This window comes from Tupaia chinensis, unplaced genomic scaffold (genome assembly GCF_000334495.1).
Source record: "Tupaia chinensis unplaced genomic scaffold, TupChi_1.0 Scaffold000570_1, whole genome shotgun sequence".
Taxonomy (NCBI): Eukaryota; Metazoa; Chordata; class Mammalia; order Scandentia; family Tupaiidae; genus Tupaia; species Tupaia belangeri.
The window spans coordinates 1,849,202-1,871,739 of record NW_006160084.1 but is presented as its reverse complement, the minus strand read 5'-3'; the positions used below and the strand labels follow the sequence as shown (position 1 = coordinate 1,871,739).

At 40.6% G+C, this 22,538-nt stretch overlaps 1 protein-coding gene across 1 annotated transcript in view; it reads right to left on the bottom strand.

Annotated features, from left to right (window-relative positions):
• FOXP1 (forkhead box P1) overlaps positions 1-22,538 on the bottom strand; it is a 759,404-nt gene that overhangs the window by 400,792 nt on the left and 336,074 nt on the right. Inside the window, exon 5 of the mRNA XM_006158051.3 lies at positions 13,403-13,463. The gene's annotated coding sequence lies outside the window, so the exon portion shown is untranslated. The remainder of the gene's footprint in view (positions 1-13,402; positions 13,464-22,538) is intronic.

Sequence of the window (22,538 nt, the reverse complement as noted above, 5' to 3'; positions counted from 1 at the left end):
TCCCAGGTAACACAATCTTTGAGTTTTCTTCCCATCTTTGAGCCCTCCTTCCTAGTCCTGTGATGAAACCTTTCAATGGTGTTGGCTCCAGAATCCAGATCATAGCAGCCTTCTCCTTATCTGCACCACCGCTGCTTCTTCCAGTTCCATGTCTTTACATATCAGTGACATGGTCACAAATGCTCTAACACATTTCCAAAACTATTTATCCAAATGCCATTGGACATCACAATTTGGATACATAGCAAACAGGACAAACTTCCCATGTCTACCTTCAAGCTGCTCTACCCACAGGCTTTACTACTGCAGTCCATGGCAGCTCTGTCTTTCTAGTACTTGGAAAATCCTTGGTCTTCCACCTGACTTTTCTCGCACAAGCAACCCCTTGGTGAATCCTGTTGGTCACACCCCAGTTTACGATCAAAATCTTGGAGTCATCGTTGATGCAAGTCTTTCAAACTCATCTATTCCACCAAGAAATCCTTTAACTCTACGTTAAGTAAATTCCTAATTTAACATCTTACCCCCTGCACCACCATCCTGATCCTGACCACTCTCAGATCTCACTGGGATTATTACAGTGGCTGTTTAGCAAGTCTCCCTGCCTATTATCTCTCTGACCCACAGTCTATTTTTGAAACAGGTTCCAGAATGCCCTTTAAAAAAAAATGAAACAAAACATTTTTGCTATAGGGTGCATGCACTTGCCAGAGAAACAGAGACAGAAAGTGAGAAATCATCCCCTATGAGAATGGCCACACTGCAATCCCTTCTGCTCCATTCTTGGGATTTTGGGCAAGAATGCACACATACCTGGCATGAGTTTTAAGACACCTGGTCCAGGACTTGAACTGCAGTTACGTAACCATTATACCCTCTGCTGGTCCCGCCAGAGTGATCCTTTTAAAGCATGAGTCAGATGGTGTCACAGCTCAAAGCCCATCCATGGCTGCCCATTCTGGTGAGAATACGCAGAGCTTCACTGCCCTACGCAGTCTGGCCCAGTTCTCCCTGACCTTATCTCCTGCTGCTTCCCCCTCTTGATGGCGCTGTTTGGTCACATTGACCAACTTGCTCTCTTTGCAACACAAATCTTTGTTCAAACCTCACCTGCTTCACAGTGATACACTCTATTTACAGTTGTAGCTCCTTCGTTCTGACCATCGGGCTTCCCTTATCCGCCTATTGTTTCTTGTAACACCAGTTGCCTACTTCTGTGGCCCTGCCTGCCCCCTCCCCTACGGCAGTGAGCAGGTCCTGGGAGCTGCTACTTGCTCTCCATTCCCCGTCTTCTCAAGCAACAGGATCCAATAGAAACACATTGCTTGTCACGTATGTAAAAGAAACAGATGACAGGGTTCAGGTATGTCACGATTCTCCTGCCCTGGTCTCCTGAGTAGCCAGGACGATAGGTGTGGGTCACCGCGTCTGGCTGTAAAAAGCCGGAGTTGCATTACTGCAGGACCATCATCACTTGTTATTTTTTTATTTTTTGGGGGGAGAGGTTTTTGCTATAGGGCACGTGTGCTCACCAGAAAGAAGAGAGACAGAGAGACAGAAAGCGAGAAACCCCCCAGGGGGGATGGCCATGCTGCAATCCTCCTCCATTCTCCTCTCGGAATCTAAGGCATGCACACATGTGTGCCTGGGTGTGAGTTTAAGCCACTGGGTCCGGGACTCGAACCTCAGTCGGCTACATAGGAGTTCAGCGACATAGCCATTACGCTAACTATTAGTCCCACCATCATTTTTTTTTGAGAGAGAGATTTTTGCTATAGGGTGTGTGCACTCGCTGGAGAGACCAAGAGAGACAGAAAGACACAGAGAGACAGAAAGTGAGAAATCACTCCCCCCCATAGCAGACGACCATGCCACAATCCTTTTCTCTCCATTCTCCTCTTGGGATTTTGGGCACGCATGCACATGCAACTGGCGTGAGTCTTAAGCCCTGGCCAGGTCTGGGACTTGAACTGGAGTTGACTACATGAGAGTCCAGCAATGCAAACATTATGCCATCTGCTGGTCCTGCAATATCACTTTTTAAAAAAGCTGACAGAGAATCAGACCTAGGCCTCCCATGTGGACATAGCTTTGCTCAGTAGCACTGTCAACCAGCATATGCTATTATGCCTAGGCCTGGAAATAATTTTAACCATTTCTTTTATTTAACTCGATGTATCCAAAATGATCATTTCAACATGTAATCAATAACAATCATTCAAATAGTTCACATTTACTTATATCTTCAAAAGCCTTCAAAAACCTTTGTGGACTTTATATTTCTGGCACAGTCAAGTTCAGGCTGACCCTGTTTCAAGTACTCGGTGCCCACCTGTGGCTTCCATAATGAACAGTGTAGGTTTCGCACACTGCCTGGCACCCAGCAGGATTTTAATAACGATGTGGTGCATGAACCAACGGAGGAATAAATGCAGCCTACAGATAGAATTATTGTGCACTGTCAAAACAGTACTCATGTTTACAAGTTTCATTATACTGACATGTGATATACTCCAATCTTTTTTTTTTCCCCAATTCTATTAAAGGTTTATTCCATTTAAAAATAATCTTTGACACAACCCATTAAATTCATTCCCTAACCTGCAAGGTTGTCCCAGTGTGCACTTAGGAGAACCACTGGTCTAGGGGGATAAACTGTGGTGTAGCAGTAAGGCCACGGAGGCTGACACAGTTGGGAAGGTTCCGGGTTCATGTCCAGACCTCCCGGGTGTGCCAGCTGCAGCACCCCATGATTCTTGCTGCCTGAGGCTGGGAGTGAAATGCAGCATGAAAACCCTGTTGGGCTGCCCCCTCTACTTTATCTTCCTCTTGGAACAAATTTTTAAAGAGAAGAGAAGAGAAGAGAAGAGAAGAGAAGAGAAGAGAAGAGAAGAGAAGAGAAGAGAAGAGAAGAGAAGAGAAGGAAAAGGAAGAGAAGAGAAGAGAAGAGAAGAGAAGAGAAGAGAAGAGAAGAGAAGAGAAGAGAAGAGAAGAGAAGAGAAGAGAAGAGAAGAGAAGAGAAGAGAAGAGAAGAGAAGAGAAGAGAAGAGAAGAGAAGAGAAGAGAAGAGAAGAGAAGAGAAGAGAAGAGAAGGAAAAGTTGATTGATCATGGGCCTAAATAAACGATGTATTTTGAATGAATGAATTTCAGGACTCTTCCTCTGGTCTCCCGAGACTACTCAGGACTCTGAAAGGGAAATAGCAACCTGCAGAATAAAGAGCCCTACAGAGAAGGGTGAGAAGGCTAAGTCCGCGCCTAGCCACAGATTATGATAATCATGGTCCATCTAATGATGCAGGATTTTTTTTTTTAATTAAAAGGTAATTTTTAAAAGCTGTGACACCATCAGGTAATTAACAAACACGCCACTACCTTTAACTGTGTACACTGTTAACATCCACAACTCAAAGAACAACCTGTAGGATTTTCACACTTCGACAAGAGCGGCTTTGAATGAAGCAGAGACTTCATGGTTTACATTTTTGTCCAGGTCTGTCTTTATGCAAAGGCCATAGGAGTGTATCAGTTCCGATCAAAGACAGAACATACTGCAATGATGAATCTTCATTTTACAAAGTCTCAGTCTCTGGTAGTCTTTTAAAACGATACAACAAACCACAAATCCAAACTCAGCTCTGGGCAGAAGTTGTCACTACAAGCATCAACTTTTCGAAGGATTTGTAAAACAAGGATCCTACTAGTATTAACACAATACTTGCTCCTTGAAAGTCCTGGATGTTCCTAGATGCTGACAAGGGCACTGTACATGGTTTTGTTTGTCTATACTTCAACTTCAGATTTCTTCCTGAGGTTTTGGACTTGCCACAGAAAGGCAGTAACATGTCTAGCATCGCGGTTAAGTTGTCTTTTAACTGAGGCTCTCTTGCAAAGATGCGCAAGGTGAGCAGTTGGGGTATGCGTGCCCTTGGCAGATGGAAGAGCAAAAACATCATTTTAGAAAGATGCAGAAAAACCATTTGTTATTTGGTTTTGTATTTTTGATTGTTCGCTGTGCAAAATATGGCCACTTGATAATTGCTGCAAATATTGTCTTTACTGTGAAATATGCCTTCATGTACATTTCAACAAGTCACTTCTGCTGGAAAACGAACTCTATTGAGCATATTTCTCTGGAAATCAATATTTAAAAATTTTTTTCTTTGAAACGAACATTCAAGAGAGACAGCTCTTGTTTACAGAGTAACTTAGTTTAGCATTATGGCTAACAATGTTTAAAAACAGCTAACTTAAAATGCAAACATTTAAATGCTGAAATTTAACTGTTGAGAGGCCATGTCCGTTTTATAAAAACGTATCGGGCATGAAAAACAGTCATTTCTTCCCAATGCTATCCTTTGTAAGAATATTTCAGGCCACTATCCTGTTAGATTTAGGAATAAAGACTCATGAGATTTTAAGAGAGTTTAAAATTTTAAATGCTTTGGATGAATTTTGAAAATATTACACTGAACAAAGAAACCCGTCACATAAAAACACATATTATATTATTCTATTTATGTAAAATATCCAGTTTAGGGAAATCCATACAGATAGGAAGTAGCGTAGTTATTTCTAAAACTTTTTTTTGGTATTGTACGTTTATTTATTTACTTCAATAGAGTGAGAGAAAAAGAGAAGGATGCAGGACCCTGCATCTCATGGATGCAATTATCTCTCCCCAGCTAGGCCCAGCACTCCCAGGATCGTGGAAATGTGTGTGTGTCCCGTGTGCACACCCACCATGTACAGGTCAGCCAGGGAACTGAACTTGCGATCTTCCACACAGATCCAGTGATGCTTAAGTAGCATGTACCCACTGTGCCACCAAGCTGGCTCAGACTGGCCCATGAGGACATGTTTTAAAACTAGACCAAAGGGCAGAAAACTCTGCCAACATACTGAAAACCACAGAAGAGTAAGTACATTTTAAATGAGCAAAGAGCATTGTGCTTGACATAGATCTGAAAAAAGCTGTGAACAATAAATGAATATACCGAGGGCAGCAGGTGGTGTGGTGGTGAAGGTGCTGGACTCCCGCATGGCCAATGGCAGTTCAAATCCCGTACCTAGCAGCTTGCTTTCTCACTTGCTCACTCTCTCAGTCTCTGGTAAGCGCACGTGCCCTCTAGGCAATTTCGAAACTAGTAACAACAAGTAACATTAAATAATTATTTCAAAAAATCAATGTGCTGGTGACATTCACAACAGCAAGGGTGTAAAGGTATAAGAAAATCAAGTTCATCTCACACAGCTTTCATACAGTGCTAAAATACATAAGCTTTAACCCCTTGTCTCCCTATTATAAAACTATTTTTTTAGAGGTTTCTGCCTTAGGGCACGTGCACTTGCTGAAGAGAAAGAGAAATAGAGAGACAGAGAGACAGCGAGAAATCACCCCCCCCCCGGGGGCGGGGGAGATGGCTATGCCACAATCCCTTCTCTTCCATTCTTCTCTCAAGATCTTGGGCATGCAGGCACCTGCATCGGGCATGAGTTTCAAGGCACCCAGTCTAGGACTCGAACCATGGTCAGTCATGTGGGAGTCCAGTGACATACCTACTATGCCATCTGCTAGCCCCTCAAATATTTTCTTACACGACCAGTATTAGCCCTTCCTGACGCAATGATCATCACAGACTATGAACTCTATGAAGACAGAAATCATGTTTTTGTTTTTCTTTTCTTTTTTTAAATTTTGCCAAAGAGTCCATGTGCTTGCCAGAGAGATGGCAGTGGAGGGGTGCGAGAAAGCACCACCCATGAGGGATGGACATGCTATAATCCCTTCTCCTCCATTTCTCCTTTCCCTTAAGATTTTGGGCACACATGCTCATGTGTCCAGTATGTTACTCAAACAGCTGGGTCCAGGATTCAAACTGCATAGTCAACCATATGGGATACAGCCACCTTAATCACTATACTATGGGCTGACCCCAGGTTTTTCTCATGTGGTGCTGTGATCGTAGCACCTAGCACAGAACCATCAAGAGGTATCTGCTGTAAGAATTAATATACATGGGAACCAGCAGTTAGCGTAATGGCTATGTTGCTGGACTCCCACGTAGTCGACCGCAGTTCGTGTCCCGGACCCGGTGGCTTAAAACTCACGCCGGGTGCGTGTGCGTGCGTGCCCAAGATCCCGAGAGGAGAATGGAGGAGAAGGGATTGCGGCGTGACCATCCCCCCTGGGGGGTGATTTCTCGCTTTCTGTCTCTATGTCTCTCTCTGTCTGTCTGGCGAGCGCACGCACCCTACAGTGAAAATCTCTCCAAAAAAAAAAAAAGAATTAATATACATGGAGAAAACAAGAATTAATATATGTGTATATACAAACATCTGCATGTATGAATGAATGAATGAATGAAATCACTGAATTAGAGCACTTTAATAGCTCAGGCTTCTGGTCACTTAGGTAGGCATATTTCCTGAGAGCTCTTGAAGCTTGCTGGGAACATACAACCGTAATCTTACCAATGAAATGTCAGTGGCTGTAATGTGTGTAATTTTCAATGCTTTTTGCTGGAAAGAATATCACTTGCCTTAGACTTCTGTACAACGTGGTTAACAACCTAGTTTTATGTAGATAAGGACAAAGCCCCAAGAAAAGAGTGCACAGATAACAAGAACCTGCCCAAATAAGCAAGACTAACCAGACTGGAGGTTCTCTGTTACGTTGGCCTAATCTTGTAATTTTGTTTTTGTTTTTTTTGTGTGTGTGTGTGTGTGAGAGAGAGGTTTATGCTATAGGGCAAGTGTGCTCACCAGAAAGACAGAGAAACAGAAAGCGAGAAATCATCCTTCAGGGGGGATGGCCATGCCGCAATCCCTTCTGCTACATTCTCCACTCTGGATCTTGAGCACACACACACATGAGCCCCCGGTGTGAGTTTAAGCCACTGGGTCTTGGAATGGAACTGCGGTCAACTACATGGGAGTCCAGCAAATAGCCATTACACTAACTGCTGGTCCCTACACTGGCCTAATCTTGACCTGAACCATTACAACCCAGGAATCGGTATATTTGTGTGACTGGAGGGCAGAAACATTTTGATGCCTAGAACTGATTGGCTGATCATATTTCAGCCATCATGGTTGTTGGGCAACTCAATAAAGACTCTCTTACAGTGTCTTCATAACAACTTCATGAATTACTGGTCACATAATTCAATTGTTAAATGCATATAAAAAGGTCACTTTGAATGGGTTTAGCTCAGAATTGTTGTCATTAATATTTAAATCACTTAAATATACACTTTTGAAGGAACCATTTAATATAGTTCAATGACTAAATAGTATTTTAAGCTTTATTTTTAAAATAAACATCTGTGGGGCCAGCAGATAGTATAATGATTATGTCACTGGATACCTATGCAGTCAACAGCGGTTCGAGACCCAGACCCAGCAGCTTAAAACTCATGCTGGGCAAGTGTGCGTGTGTGCCCAAAATCCTGAGAGGACAAGAGGAAGATGGAGGAGAAGGGACTGCAATATGGCCATCACCCCTTGGGGAGTGATTTCTCACTTTCTGTCTCTCCGGTGAGCACATGTGCTCTATAGCAAAAATTCCTTAAAAAAAAAAGGAAACTATAAAAATGTCTTATAGCTTCATCATCTAATATAAAATAGTTCAAACTGGGGTGAAGAATGGGAGAAGAAATGCAATTACACCCATTTTTTAAAAATTATTTTTAAAAGAGATTTTTGCTATAGACCATGTGCACTTAACAGAGAGACAGAAAATAAGAAATCACTCCCTGGGGGGGATGGCCACACTGCAATCCCTTCTCCTTCATTCTCCTCTCAGGATTTTGGGGACATGCACACACACACCTGGCATGAGTTTTAAGCTGCCAGGTCCAGGACTCAAACCACAGTTGACTTAGTGGGAGTCCAGCAATGTAACTATTATGCCAACCGCTGGTCTCATACATCCATTATTTTAATTATTTTATTCAATTTGTTATAGAGCACATGCACTTGCCAGCAAGAGAGAAGGTAAGAAAGTACTCCCCCAAGGGAGATGGCCACACCACAATCCAGTCTCCCTTCCATTCTCCTCTTGGGATTCTGGGCATGCATGCACAAATGCCTGGTATGTTTTTCTTTCTTTCTTATTTTTTTTTAGAATTATTTTATTTTATTTATTATTATTTTAATTTACTACAGGGCACGTGCATATGCAAGAGAGAGAGACAAAGAGAACAGGAAAGTGAAAAAGCAAACCACCAGGTCCAGGACTTGAACTGCATTTGGTCATGTGGGAGTTCATGCCTCAATCACCATACCACCTGCTGGCCCCACCTGGAGTGTTTTTCAAGTCACTAGGTCCAGGACTCCAATCACACCAACTGGCCATGTGGGATCCAGCCTCCAAAACCAAAACATCATCGGCCGACCCTTTGTTTTTTTTTTCACTTTTTAAAAAATAAGTTCACTGTTTCAAGAAAAGAGAAAATAACCAATACATAAAATATGAAGCTTAAAGATGCCTAATGTTTAAAAATAACCACTTAATTGTAATCTATATGGGTTTGATGATTATTTTCAAATCACAAAAGCCATTAGAACTGAATACAAAATGATTAATTTTTACAAATTGGATTTGAATTTTAAGCAAAATGCTGTGGAGGAACTGAAGCAGGGGGGAAATGCCACATAACCTTTTCCTACATCAGCACCCAAGGCAAGCACGAGAGAATACTGTCAGTGTAATTGGGGCCAGATCAAACTCGCTTTTAGTTTTCGCAGACATTCTAGACAGCCAAGGGTAAGTTATATAACATCTCCAGGACCACTTTCCAGTCTGTAAAGTGGGAATTATAATCAGTGGCAGCAACCTCTCTTTTTTTTTCGTCAGATAGAATTTTGTAAAGTGCTTAGGTCTACTTTGAAAAAGTTTGTTATACCACTCCCAAGAATGGCAATCATTAGGATTCTTCCGACCTTTGAATCTAAATTCAAAAATCAGCTTCATCTTGTTTTCTGAATCTGCCTGGCTACTTTAGGCATTTGACTAGTTGCTCCCACAGTGCCTATGTAGGTAAGTTGACTCACATCTAAACCAACTGTCAATAATTTCTAGATTTATTTATTTATTTATTTATTTATTTATTTTTTTGGAGAGGTTTTTGCTATAGAGCACATTTATTTATTTATTTATTTATTTATTTATTTATTTATTTATTTATTTATTTATTTATTTATTTATTTATTTATTTATTTATTTATTTATTTATTTATTTATTTATTTATTTATTTATTTATTTATTTATTTTTGGAGAGGTTTTTGCTATAGAGCACATGTGCTCGCCAGAAAGACAGAGAGAGACAGAGAGATAGAAAGAGAGAAATCACCCCCCCCAGGGGGGATGGCCACACCACAATCCCTTCTCCTCCATTCTCCTCTCGGGATCTTGGGCACGCATGAACACGCGCCTGGCATGAGTTTAAGATACCGGATCCGAGACTTGAACAGCGATCGTCTACATGGTAGTCCAGCGACATAGCCATTATGCTAACTGCTGGTCGCAATTTTTAGATTTTTTTAATGTGAGGCACAGTATTTACTGAGAAGCTCCAGGCACTGTACTTCTTCTGGTTTACTGCTGGATACCAAAATCTTCTCCTTGTTTAAAATTTATTCAACACAAACACTAGCTACTATACTCATTTTATATCATGGGACTTCAAAAAGTTTATGGAGAATGGAATTAAAGTATGAGTTCAGGGCCAGCAGGTGGCTAAGGGTTAAGGCACTGGATCTCAGATGATCAGCTTTACAGTTCAAGTCCTGGACCTGGCAGCATGAAAATCACACCAGGTACATGTGTGTGCATGTTCAAAAATCCCAAGAGGAGACTGAAGAAGGAACTACAGCATGGCCACCCCCCCATGGGGTGACTTCTCACTTTTTACTTTCTCTTTCTTTTTTTTCTGGTGAGCACATACACTCTATAGCAGCAGCAACAACAATAACAACAACAACAAATCTAAAGATTAAAACGTATGAGTTCAATTTGACACACAAAATTTTGAAGTTCATGCAAAGATCTTAATACACATTTTCTATGAATTTATCAAAAAACCCCTCATATGGTTAAAAAAAATGTATACTTCTAACACACCATTTTTTTTTCCTTTCTACCCAAAGATGAAAATATGAAGACCAGATCTTGAAAGATCCTTGAGTCTGTTTAAAGGTAAAACTTACTAGTAATGTATCATTTATTTGAGTCTTCATACCTTCACATATTTTTAAAAAGAACTTAAAGTCGAAACACAGCTGAAATGGATACTGCTGAAGAAAAATAAATATGAAGTAGTAAAGTGGTCAATAAGGCTAGGAAAAAGAAAGATTATGTATAAAGAACAAAAGCGAAGACAGCAACAAAAGCTGAAGTGGAGAAAAACTGCAGAGACGGAGCAAAAACTCTTACTCCAAGTTCCCTAGCAGTCAAATGAAAGAAAAAATTACAGGGAGTCTACAACAGGTTCATGGAAAATATTTAACATGAAGAAACTAAGTGTGGATTTCCAATACTTTTTGCACCAAAATAAACTCGTACTTGAATTCCATTATTTCTGTGAAATTTCTTAAGTCTCCGATATAAATTCATTACTGTTTTGTGTGTCATCAAAAGCAGCAGCAAAAAGAAAGAATATTTTTACGATCCAGAAATTTTATGGGGGGTTCTTATTGGCAGGGTATTGAATGATGTAATATATCATGAATTGGATAGTGATTATAAACAAATTTATTTTTTAAAAATATGGGTTCTAATGACAAACTTCAGAAAGATTTTTTTCTGCCAATTTTCCCTTGATCTAATATATATATATATATATATATACACACACACACACACACATACACACACACACACACACACACATATGTATGTATATACATAATTTTTCTTTGTAAAGGTTTGCTATAGGGCACATGTGATCACACAGAGAGAGAGAGAGAGAGAGAGAGAGAAGGCACCCCCTGGAAGAGATGGCCACACCATAATTCCTTCTCCCCCATTCTCCTTTAGGGATTTTGGAGACACAGACACACACACACACATATACACATAGCATGTTTCTCAAACCTACAGGTCTGGGACTAGAACGATGCAGTCAGTCAAGTGGGATCCAGGTGCCTTAACCACCATACCACCAGGTGGCCCCAACCTATTTTACATATTTTTAAGTTATAACAATATCACAGATTAAGGAGAAATCACATTTTCACTTTCAGGTAGTTGAGAATAAACAAGTATATACATTATAAAAAAATCAAGTCAGAAGGAAAACAGTTCAGGTTTACAGGTGAATTCACATAAATGACCGAAGATCTATCAATGAACTCCTACTTGGAGCTGAATAGACAAGGCAACTAACAGGGTCTGTTTTTTATCTTTTCAAACTCTTTCTCAGTTTTGTTTATACAGAGTTCTTAGGTTCATCGAAACCTTGCTAACAGCAAGACATCAGTAAATACCTGGCATGGCCTTATATGAAGAGCATCTTGGATGGGATCACATTAAAAGATCACAGAGACCAAGAAAGAGAAAATTACAGCCAAGCCAAGTAGCTACATTGAGGAACTAATGGTTCCCAAAGCAGAAAATATTTATTGTATTTTTATAGAAAAGGTTTGCAAACCCTGATACAGACTAACTTCATTTCTAAAAAATAATTTTTTTATTTATCATTATTATTATTTTTTAATATAACAGGCAAATGCACTTACCAGAGAGACAGGGAGAAAGAGAGAGGGAGAAAGGGAAAGTACGAAAGCAAACCACTAGGTCTGGGACTCTAACCGCAGTCAGCCATGTGAAAGTCCAGCGCCTTAACCACCATGCCACACACTGGCCCCAACCCCTTGATTTTTAAGGTAGATAAATTGAGTCTCAGAAGAGGGAAGTAATTTGCCCAAAGTCTTGCTGTGACTTGATGACCCCAATTACTAGCTTAGTTTAATTCCTTCCATACTGAAGCACCTGAAAGAGACAGTGGTCCTCTTTGAAGGACAAAGAGCTTCCTGCAAAGGTATAATTTAATCACCATAAGTGGTAAAATGAGGCAAGTCTGGCCCAAATCAAACATGTCAAAATTCGACTAGAAAAAGAAATCCAAATTCTTTATAGTATACTCTAGAACTCCCAAAATCCTGGGTAAAATTAGCAACAAAACTCATTGAAGAAGGACGAGATGGTGGAGTAGTGGTTAATGCAACATTCTGTGATGTGACTACATGAGAAGGCCCAGAGTTCCTGTCCCAAGACCTCCATGTACTCCCCGTGTATGCACATTCCATGATCTGCGCAGGCTGAAGCTGGGAGAGGACTAGGGCGTGAAGACCCTGTCGGAAGTCCTTCTCTTTTTTTTCCTGGGTATCTCTCACTCATCGAAGAAATAAATAAAAAGATCAACTTCTTAAAAACATATCAAATAATCTTCGCATTAAGAAAGTTCTACAAAATAAAAAAACAACAAAAAACCTTGTTCAACTATGCTATAAACACATCTTAATGTATTAAAATCTGAGAAATGCCTTTGTTCAACCATGACAGCACACAACCTATTTTTAAACAGACACAAGTCTACTAAAGCAAATGGAACTACAAAGCGAGGAGATCTGAAACAGAAATGATGGTGCTACTACTTGAGAAACAGTAGGCACTACAATGACCTGTAAGATTACCTTGTGTAAGATGACCACTGCCTACTTTTTACATCAAATAAATACAGAGCATCCATAATCATTTCAACCAGAGTGCTTTTTCATCCCTCCCACAAAAGTGAATTTGAGGAAACAAAATTTGGCTTTAATTCATCAAGCTCCATTAGGTCTCTGAAAAGTTCTCATTTTAAAACCGAGTCCTCATTTGATTTTCAAGCAAGGTCAAGAGAACAAGGCAGCCCAGTAGCGACATATAGGGATGTGCCCGCACCTCTCGGCTGTTACATCAGCGCACCGTGTTGCTATGGTGCCTGACTATTAATTTCTGAAAGGAGGTGATTAGGAAGCCGCAGGATGAACATCAATTGGATGACACCACTTCAGCACCAAACACTGACACACGTTACTCTTGTTTGCGACAAGTTCGTTTTATGAATCACCACTGCTGTGATGTGACTATTCCTTTCTAACTTTAAACCTCCCAAGTCAACAAGCAAAAAGGGACGGATATTAAGTTCGGCTTCCACAAACAGAAGTAAGTTTGAGGGGAAAATGTGACTCTATGGGCCATTTCTTATGGTCAGTCTTTTAAGACTGTCATACTTACACACACACAAATTCATATAGGTCGAGCACACACAGATCAGAAACGACTGAACTGAAATGCCTAGAAGAAGACAGGTGTAACCTTAGGTACAAACCCACTAATCCCATTCACATGTACCTTTTTTGGCTTCTGTAAAGCAATCTTCGGTTATAGTCACCTCAGAAGGTCACTTCTTACCCTGAAAACAAAAGAGAACATCAAAATCTGAATGTCAAGAAAAGTAGTGGCCATCCCTGGCTGGGACAGACACAAGCCCGAGTATAAAGGAACTCGATTATATTTAATGATGAATGAATTTCGGAGTTAATCATAACAAGCCCCATCATCTCCACTCATCTGGACCACAGGCCGGTGAACTCTTGGAGACAATAACATCATCTCGGATGGAAAAAGTCAAGGTGAAACATTTCGAATTTCGCGTACGAACTTTTTCTCATCTTGTCGTCTATCGATTTATTTTCATGTGGAATAATCTGTGACTCACAGGCTTTTGTTTTTGGAAACCAGACAGCTACCTGACTGCGTCTCTGTGTGGTGAACGTCCACATCTCTGATTTCATCAAAACAGAGGCCTTTTATTTTTTCCCCCTCCTCAGAAGACAGTTCTAGACAAGATGTTGTATGGCACTGTGAACCTTGCAAAATGAATAAAAATCCCACGATGTTCAGTTTGGGGACAGACCTGGGGCTAATTGATGGTGAAAGCTGCTCGTTACATTTTTCACTGAGCGTGTATCTACCCAATCTACTGAGTTAAATAAAAATGGTTCAGGTCAGCTGAAATAAACCATTGAAATCGAGCTTCCTAAAACACAAAGAAAGTGGGGAACACATTTTCTCTCCACATCTCCTCCTGCATCTGCAGACTCTCATATGCAAAACAGTGTGTAATCCTTTAAGAAACATTCCAAGCTGCCTCTTTCTGCCCATGTAGCTGAGATCAACATATGGGCTCAAGTGAAAAGAAAAACATTTGTTTATTAATTTAGATCAAGTTACTAACGGAGTAGAGGATTCATTCTCCACCCAATGACCAAATGCTCATATAATTTTCTTCTTAAGATGGTGCGACTGTATCATCCTTTCACTAAAATGTTAATATTCTTTTGCTGGCTCTTCAGAACAATACGTAATGAAGTGGTTTTAATTTTACGGGAATATATCCCGACTTATCCCTCTGCTGTCAGTCCTGAATGTGGAAAGGCAAACATCATTGAAAAGAGGAAAATCTTATTGTGCTAGGGCTAAAGATTTGAAAGTGGCACTTTGGTGTGTGTACCCTTTGAGGAATTGATCCGAGGCCAATTTATGACATTTCCCCCAAGCAAGTGTATGCAGATTCTTGCCATTAAGATTGGAAAAAGATGCAGGCGCTGAGTGAAATCATAATTTTCATGTTTACTGTAAGAGGAAATTGGAGGTTTTCACCATAAATGTTCACCATTTGGGTGGGGGAAAACCCTCGCGCTGGGACTTCAAATTACTATTTTGCAACCTGCCCCAAACCTTTTTTATTTTTACACAAAACAATTCAAATTGAAAATGAAAATCGTGTGCTTTACTGCTGATGTATGTCCCTAGGATTGGTTTCTCCAGTGGTGAGAATTCTGTCTCAGGGCAGGCAGTGATAAGAAAAACAGAGCAATGCTGGCCAGGTCCTCCAGGTAACGCGGCAGGCTGCAAAGCGAGCCCACTCCACACAAACGAGCTCGGTAGAGACGAGGCACACCAATAACCTACACCCCAGAAATGTCTATCTCCAGCACTCATCAAATCTTAAATGTAAAGCAAGTGAACTTCGGCGGACCCCACTCAATTCAAAGCAAGAACGCCCTTTTCTCCCTCCTTTACACTTGAGCTGTTCTCCGATGTATGCGCTCTAAACTAATTTATATGTTTATCTATTGCACTCCGTCTATTTTTGCATGTTTGGCAGTCAGACCTAGAGTATTAGAGTTTGCAATGCAGATGAGACTTGCTATCATATAGGCCTGGCAAACAACTGGACCTCATTAAAATTTAATTTTCCTTAAACCGCGGAAAATGCCTACTTCGAATCAAGTTATCTCTCAGTGCTGAATTCAAACCTGCAGAGCATTTTCAGGTAGGTACCAGGCCTGTTTCGCTACTCACCCAGGTACCCGCTAGAGCATGCAAGTGAACACAAAACAAAAATAGAAGCTGGTTCACCCTCAGTGTTAACTTTGTCCCCCTAGGGGGGAAAAAAGAATTACAAGAAAATTATACGACTGACCCTTCAGCTTATACATATACTAAAGCAAGAGAAAATCGGCTACATTTCATTTCTACATGGACATAAAAATAAAGTCAGCGCTAGGATATTAACTACGTGTCTCCATTTCGAAGTTCTACCAGTTTCAATAATGCACACGCACGCGACACACACACCCTGGACCCCTCATTCATTTCCTTGCTTTTAGCTCTTAGAAAAAATGTACTTTAGCAAAATAATCCGAAAGATGTTGTTCCAGTTTTCCTGAGAAAAGATGAACAGTTCAACAGCTGTTTGCCATCACACTGAAGTAAATGAAATGTGTCAATATAAAAGACAAGAAAATTAGAGGGTAGTACTAGGGCCCGAGTCTACACCATGACTAGCTTAGACGAATCGGAAATCAACAACTAAGACAAAAATCAGTTTCTCCGCCTCCCCCCAGCATAAAACTTCTGTTTCTAAAACACTATTTGCTATTTTTTTAAAACAATCGTTTTTACTCATCAAATATATCAAATATTTATCTGCATACTTACTGGCAGAACAAGTGCCGGAACTCTAATGAAATGATCATATAAAACTTCTAAGTGTTTTTTTTAAAGCTCAAGATGAAAAAATATTCTCCTCCAGCCCACTTGTTTTCTTTTAAAAAAACACTATCCCCATATAAACTGTATTTTTTTCTTTTTTTTTTTTTTTAAAAAAAAAGTTTCCTGTTGGTTTTCAGTTATAAAAGTAAGCCAAGGATACGGTAAACAGAAATGACTTATTTTCCTTTATGTCATTCTCTAGAATAGCAAAGATCCCGTGAACCTTCAGCTAGAACTGTTCCACAGCTTTGTCACTGTTGATTGCAATGGAATCATTTACCTGAAGTTAAATGGGGACCACAAAGAGCCACCAAGGTATCCAGCTTCAGCTGCAATCTCCACGGGTCAGAAACTTAATGTAACTTCTTCCTCTACCTCTCCAAATCCTCCCCCCCAGATTAGAAATTTCTCTCTGTAGAACACTTACGTTATTTTTTTAATGATTAATTTTATCAATTATTATTATTATTATTTTGACCAGAGAGAGAAAGAGAAAATGAGAGAGTGAGCCACCAGGTCTGGGACTTGAACCACAGTCAGTCCTGTGGGAGTGCAGCACTTTAACCACCATGCCACTTGCCAGCCCCAAACCTTTATGTTATTACAACTCTATGTTACACTTCTGTGAGGTACATGTGGCCTTCAGTTTAATTCATATGATTTGTAACGCGAGGTCTAACTGGTATATACTGCTGAGAACCGAGTAGCAGATAAGGATGATGGTGTGTGATCTTAAAAATGAACAATACATGCCACTATTTTCCCCACTAGAAGTATGATCCTTTTTTCATGGTAGCTAAATAAATGATCTGCATTGGGATTTCTGACTTGTATTTTTACTTTATAAAATTATGCAAAGTGACTGAAGAATGGCCAACATATTTCATCTCACCCTTCAGCCCAGCAATACAGATGGAGCCTACTGTGTTCCAGTCTCATTAGGGGTGCAGAAATGAGCAAAGCCAGTCTCTGGCCCACGAGCAAGTGGCAGGTTGGTGGTAGCGGGGGTTAGGCTGTAAGACCCTTTTCTTCTCTTAAAGTCCAGGAACAGGGTTCCCAACTCCTGTACCCCTAACTCCTCCAATTAAACAGCATACATTTCACTTGCAAAAACAGGTCCAAATAGGCCAATTGCCAAGAAACTGCTGCCTCTTCAGGATGTGCATCTTAACTCATGTGGATGTTCCTATCTTCTTTTTCAATGATTTCTTAAAACACAGAACGCTACCAACACACATTGGACTCGCTGAAAAGCTGTAATACAAACGTCATTTGATTTTCTGTAACTAAGTCTACCGGCAAATCCACTTGGAAATCAATCTCAAAGTTTGTCCTATGACCTTGTGACTTCGAATATTAAGTAAGGTTTGTATAAAAACAAGGTGGGGAGGAGGAATAAAAAAAATGAAAGAAAATAAAAATAAGAAAGAAGGAAACTTAGAGATTGAAAAGGGGGGCACTGGAAAAGGAACGAAAGAAACAGCAAAAAAAGAAAGAAAAGAAATTGTTGTGCCCAAGTCCAGGTCTCTGAGACCACAGGTGACCACAGACGCCACCCTGGCTTGCTGGTTTACTAATACACAGGTCTTTGACTTGTCGCTCATCAGAAAAATGTACAAGACTAGATCGACTGCTCTCCACACGCCCCTCCTATGCCTTCAGGTAACATTTTACTTTCTGTCTCCTCACCTTTTGGAATCCTCACCATGTAGAAATGCCTAATTTTGGGGTCCACTCTAGAAGACAAAGATCTAAACTACTGTAACTAAAGTAAGCCACGTGATATAGACAACCCCAGCCAAAGGCTGCCTGCAAAATGACTTCAGGCTGACAGTCCCCCTCAAACTCCACATCAGCCCATCTCCTTGGGAAAAATGACTTTCTCTTACCTTACAGAAAAGTAAAACCCTGGTCATGGTCATGTGAAAATATTTTATAGGTATCCTTTAACAGCCTTTAAATGTTGAAACCTAAAAACAATATTTGCTGTTTTCCCTTTGAAGCTCTAACAAAGCCTTTGTTTTAGATTTACCTTTAGTGTGCAATAAGAGTTAATAATCAAATCCATCCCAACCCCCACAAATGTTAAACAAAAAGATAAAAGAAATGCAAATAGCTATTGTCATGGAAAGTTAAAGTACCTGTCTGTATTTTTAAGTGAAAACTATTATCTCTATCAATCAAAATTTAAGAATACAATAGCGCTAATCACAGAAGGTGCTCTGACGGAATTACTTTTCCTTATTAAAAAAAAAGTATTTTTCCCCTTAAAAACCAAGTATAAAAGTCATATACTTACAATTAGATAGAGTATTTGTAATTTTATTATTAAAAACCTTCAGCAGCCTCACTGTTAATAAATGCTGCTAAGTCTCTAGACTGATTTGTACCCAAGAAGACCCAAGTCCCTACATATTTTAATAAGGTTGATGAAATTTCATTTAAATTCTCACAGTTTGCAACCTGCGGGCGAACAGCACACTCTTCTGTTGAAAAGAGTTACTCAAACAGAGGCAACAGTTAACTGGGAATGAAAACTCCTTCTCCGAGACTCTGGACACAATTCCTAAACCCTGAAATAGCTTTACATAGGACATATCTTCCTTGGCTGGTTCGTCCTTGTTAATTGTGGCAACTCGCTTTTGAAATAACTCTCTCCCTGCAAAAACCAAGCAGAATACCCCAGCAGACCCTAGAATGATCTAAGTACACAGTGCATTAATTTCTGTCTTTTTTTAAAATAATTATTATTATTCACTTTTTAAAAGACTGGATCAGTCTTTGAATATGATGCTTTCTAAAGACAGTGGAGGAAACCACCCCCCCCCCAAAAAAAAAGAAAAGAAAGAAAAAAGAAAGAAATCGCAAGACCCCAGATAGTAAAACAAACAGCTCAAGATTAAAATTCCTAGAGCAAACAGTTAAGCCAGGATGCCATTATGCAGCCTGAGCCTAGATAGAAGTCTCTCCACTGTGGGGCCAAAGGCTGTCATTTTCCCCCCAGCAAGATCAGATTTCCTTCCCTCCCCACCGCCTCTCTGAGCATCATGGCCAACATCTCTAGTGTGCTATTAATATCAATGAAGAGACGATTCGATTTCCACAGAAGAAAACCCTTCCTATTCCGGAACAGACCTTCAGGGAGGACCCTGGCCCTGGTAGACACAATAAGGCAGCAGAGTTTCGCTGCTTTCTTACAGTCCGGTCCTGCACACTGTTTGAAGGCTTTTAGCAAACAATGGCAGCATTATCTGCAGGATAGTTACAAAACAGGATTTGTTAGGACAAAGAATAATAAAGCTGAGCTCTCTCTCTCTCTTTCTTTTTTCTTTTAAATTCCCTCCAATCCCCAAGAGCCTCTCTCTGTCCAAAATTCGGCCCCATTTCCTAAGAGGCACCTGTACTTGTCTATTTCAACACAGACAGTCACTGCCAACCACCCAGGAACACCAGGACGCTTCCAGGAGGCACCCAGAAGGGCAGCAAAGTACCCTCTCAACATGTGTAAAATGAAACAAAAGTATCAGCCTTGGCTTCGCACACACTTACCCGTTCATGGTGAAGAGGCAGAGCTTTGGGGCGGGAGAGACAATGTGCATATAACGGAAGAAAGTTGAGAGTTTGTAAGGGAGAAAGTATAGGCGCTGGGAAGCCTGTGGGCTCTCGGGGCTCCTGGGCTGGCAGCGGTGTGAGGAAGGACTGAAGGTATGTGGGCTAAACACAACAAAAGCCACTGCCTTACTCGAGATTAAATATGCAGGAAGAGGCCCCTTTGCATAAACACAAACACTCAGCAAATGAATAACTGGCTCAATCAGACGCCCGCTGTGCCTTCTACCTGTCCTCGTGCTGACAGGAGACACCGCCTGTTCCAGGGGACAGGACTAAACAGGAGACAGTTAAATGCTATGTTGCTATAATAACAATTAAAATGAATTGCATTCATTAGTAATTAAGCACTCACTCCTGGAGGGGGTGTAAGTGGGGGGATGGAGTGCTTTTGTTGTGTCTCTGGCTACTCCAAAAAGAACTTGGCAATACCACACATCTCTGGAGTTCTCCTGTGGGTTCAGTTCAATCTCTCGCATTCAATGAGAGTTTTAAACAATTGCACTGTTTAGTCACAATTTTAAGGCCAAAGATACCCTTCTTGTTTCTCTGCTTTGTCACATGACAAAACTGATCCTTGTGAGTCTGGCCTTGCAGAAAAACATATTTTACATACATATATAAAATGTACATAGATAAAATATGTATGGATATACATACACATAAAGACATGTACACAGATGTGCGTGTATACGCACATATAATACACGTATCCATATCTAATTAAAGAGAATAATCCCTCCCCCCAAAAATGCCACCAAACAACACTCTTCAGTTCACTAATCATTTAACGAAAATCATTCGAATTTGCCAAAAATATATCCCAAATGCCTGCCTGTCTTTACAATGTCACCAATCTGCGACCACTCACTGAAAAACATTGCCCATACATTAGAAAGGATGCTTTTAACTGAGTGGCCTCAACCACTTATAATTCCAATTAAATAACATAATTACAGTCAACAATTTTCTCCATTTCGGCAGAAAATATGCCATACCTCAACATAATTTGTCCTTAGAACCCAGGAATTAAGCAAGAGAAGAAAACACGCCCGGCATTAGGAATTTCACTGTCTTTACTCAGCTTATGGAGTCAACTCACACTGACCTCTTCCTCTACGTTCTGGCTGCATGTTGGTCTTAGTAACTTAATTATTTTTTAATAACTTTTGCAGTATTAAATGATTTCGATTGAAATATAAATAAGATTATGTTCCTCTACCGCTTCTTACTGCTACACAGTACTTTGGGAGAAAACCTGGCAGGGCTGTCCTATAGGACATGTCTCTATTGTTATTGGGACTAAAAAGGGAGAGGGCCCAAGACCCTTAACAGCCTCAGAGAAGACCTGAGGATTCCCCTTGCCCAGGGGAAGAAGGAGCCTTTGCATTTCAAAAGCCAGTTTTATCTTATTAGCACAACACTGTTATCTGGTAGGTCCAAAGTAAAAGACCACAGACTAGAAAGTTTTAAGAATTTTTTACAAATAAACAAAGCCATTTTCAAACACCTACCAACTATGACATCCCATGGAGAAAAGAGAAACAAAATAAACCAGCTCCCAAAACCCCCAACAGTAACACCAGGGTTCTCTCAGAGCAGGTCCCCCAGAAACTACAACTGCCCTTTGCCTTGAAATGACCTTCCAAATAGGGTGTTGGGTAATCGGCTTCCACTGATGATAGTGATCTAACCTTGATGCAAATAAACCATAGAACAAATTTTAATCAGTATATCACACAGAAAAAGCCCCTGTCCATCCCAACGGAGCTCCTAATGACTGTTTTGGCAGTTCCGGCGGCTAGTTATGCTCCCCAACTCATATCTCATACTGGTTGAGCAAGCTAATGGAAGTGCTGTTAGTGGAATCCAATATTAATGCACTGTATCCTGCAAACCTGGATGCAACTGAATATATTATACAATTATAGGTGGTATCTCATTCCATAGGTATTAGATACTGTACTCTAAATTAATATTTTAATGAGGACAGTGAAATAAAGACGACACTCCAGGTAAGGGATCCATGCATTGCGGCCCAGCGAAGCTCCTTTGCTGAAAGAGTGCTGGATACCAGAGCCAATGGCACAGACAGAGGGAGTGCGACAAAAATCCACACACACGCTTTCGATGCCGAGTGACACATACTGATGCACAGAGTCAAAGATGTCACCCTCATCCATGCGCCACTGGCTGTAAGCTTGCAAGAAAATGAAGAAGGGAGAAAACTGGGGAGGCGTAGTTGCAGTGAGACCTCCAGAAAATAAACAGGGTGTACAGTTTCAAAGGCTGCAGACACAGACATTTCATTGTTCAAGCCAATTATCAGTGGAAAATAATAACAACAGATGGAGTCGGAGTCACTGACTTTTCATATGCACTTCATCTCGGCGGAACAGATGATGAAACACGAGAGCTATCTCAAAAAGGCAAAACATCTCTCCGTGAAAGAACTCTACAGTCCAGATGGGGACCTTCTAAGGCTGCTGATTATCTTCTTATAATGTTGTAAGATAGACTTACTAAAACATTTCAAGAACTGATCAGATATGATGCGTACAATGGCTTCATTATTGGAAGGACTCGCCTCGGCCTTCTGACTAAACCCGGCAGAGATTGCAATAGGGTTAGGACCGTAAGTTTCCTGTTCGCTCATCAGGGACTGCGGGTTCCAGCAAAACTGGAAATCCGTGCACGACAGGAGAATAGTCACCCAAGGAGCACATTTGTGCTCGTCTCTCATTTGAGCAAAGGGGGGAAAAGAAGATAAACTGGGACTGTGAAAAGGACATTAAATTTTTCTGAAGCATTCCATCAA